Raw genomic sequence first — 2500 nt, forward strand, 5'->3', positions numbered from 1 at the left:
TAGGTTAAGGTACGACATAGGTTAGGTTAAGGTACGACATAGGTTAGGTTAAGGTACGACATAGGTTAGGTTAAGGTACGACATAGGTTAGGTTAAGGTACGACATAGGTTAGGTTAAGGTACGACATAGGTTAGGTTAAGGTACGACATAGGTTAGGTTAAGGTACGACATAGGTTAGGTTAAGGTACGACATAGGTTAGGTTAAGGTACGACATAGGTTAGGTTAAGGTACGACATAGGTTAGGTTAAGGTACGACATAGGTTAGGTTAAGGTACGACATAGGTTAGGTTAAGGTACGACATAGGTTAGGTTAAGGTACGACATAGGTTAGGTTAAGGTACGACATAGGTTAGGTTAAGGTACGACATAGGTTAGGTTAAGGTACGACATAGGTTAGGTTAAGGTACGACATAGGTTAGGTTAAGGTACGACATAGGTTAGGTTAAGGTACGACATAGGTTAGGTTAAGGTACGACATAGGTTAGGTTAAGGTACGACATAGGTTAGGTTAAGGTACGACATAGGTTAGGTTAAGGTACGACATAGGTTAGGTTAAGGTACGACATAGGTTAGGTTAAGGTACGACATAGGTTAGGTTAAGGTACGACATAGGTTAGGTTAAGGTACGACATAGGTTAGGTTAAGGTACGACATAGGGTAGGTTAAGGTACGACATAGGTTAGGTTAAGGTACGACATAGGTTAGGTTACGGTACGACATAGGTTAGGTTACGGTACGACATAGGTTAGGTTACGGTACGACATAGGTTAGGTTACGGTACGACATAGGTTAGGTTACGGTACGACATAGGTTAGGTTACGGTACGACATAGGTTAGGTTACGGTACGACATAGGTTAGGTTACGGTACGACATAGGTTAGGTTACGGTACGACATAGGTTAGGTTACGGTACGACATAGGTTAGGTTACGGTACGACATAGGTTAGGTTACGGTACGACATAGGTTAGGTTACGGTACGACATAGGTTAGGTTACGGTACGATATAGGTTAGGTTACGGTACGATATAGGTTAGGTTAAGGTACACATTGTTGTAAGGAAAGGTTTAATGGGGGGCGGGGCGGGGCGGCCGGTTTGTTGATTGTGATTATAGTAAGTGGATGCCTGCGGCATCATCTGATTTGCCACGTCAGGATGCACCTTTGGCTCATGACAGGCGGCGCTCTCATTCCATGCTTGTGGCAGACCTGTGTCTTTCATTCCTGCCATTGTTTGTGTGCTGTGAGAGGAGGCAGTATTGTGATGTTGGGTGCACCCCTGTGTAGGACATGTGTGGGTGTTGGTGGCTTGGCTGAGCAATGGTGGTTGTCGGGTGGGTGGGATATTCTGTTTTCTGAGTGGACCTCCCAGTCTGGTTATGACAGTGTGGATTGTCTAATGTGGCGGAGAGGATGCACTGGGTGTTGTTCCATGCTGGTGCTTACATATTGTCTGTGTGCGTGTTACAGGCAGAGAGTAGTGCGTGATAAGGGTGTGTGGCTGACGTGTGGTTGTGATTGTGAGCAGAGTCTTTCAGCATGTATACGGACAGTTGTATACATTATCTGTATTCTGATGGCTCTATCTATTACTAATCAGCGCCGTGTATACGTTTAATCCGGTTCCAGTCGAAACTGTTGTATCTCTGTACATTAGTGACACGGCGAGCCCGCTATGTAGTTACTCGTCTCGGCAGCTTCCACCGGTGTATGGCAAATGATTATAAGGAATCAGTCTAGTCGTCAATACCGATGGTGTGACGTCACATGTCTGGGGTGGGGGACGCTGCGCCCTTCCGGTGGGTCATGGCCTAGAAAGACTCTTCCCACGCAGGGGGGCGTGGACTGTCATTGACTCTTCCAGGTAATATACTTGCCGTACGTTCTTGCGACTGCGAGTGCAACGCTCACCGGTACCGACATGGATGGAGCGCCTCCTAGCTGACCGCTCAGCATCGGCATTCGTACAGAGAGCAACGCGGTCGCGTCTCTAGCTCGTAACTGGTACAGCCCGCAGCTCATGTATAGGGACAGCGGGAATGTCGCATATTGGAGATAACTCTTCATGAAACGCATGTTATAGGGGTGGATTGCACATTGCGACTGCGGGAAAAGTCCGCCGTTCATCCGCTGGAGTTGCGAGTTGGGCGGTTGGAGTGGGGCGCAGGTGGAGTGATTGCCGGTCCACGATTTCGTGCGGCAGAGGCGCTGGCGTTGGGGTGCTGTGGTCGACAGAGGACGCAGGCTTTGTGGGTGGGGTCGAAAGATGGGCACTGTGGGCCCATCGATGTCTTGGTCGGCTTGGCGTCTCATAGATGGCGGTATCGTCGTTGCAGGACGTCATGCCGCGGGAGACCTACAGATGGCGCTGTGTTTTGTGGTGCGCTCGACATGGCGGACGTAGTGTTGTCAGATTCGCATAGATGGAGGTATTGCATGTGGTTTCGCCGTATTTTCATAGATGGCGATACCGTTTTGCCGGCATGGTTGGCGTAGTTCC

Source organism: Schistocerca americana, unplaced genomic scaffold (genome assembly GCF_021461395.2).
Source record: "Schistocerca americana isolate TAMUIC-IGC-003095 unplaced genomic scaffold, iqSchAmer2.1 HiC_scaffold_826, whole genome shotgun sequence".
Taxonomy (NCBI): domain Eukaryota; kingdom Metazoa; phylum Arthropoda; class Insecta; order Orthoptera; family Acrididae; genus Schistocerca; species Schistocerca americana.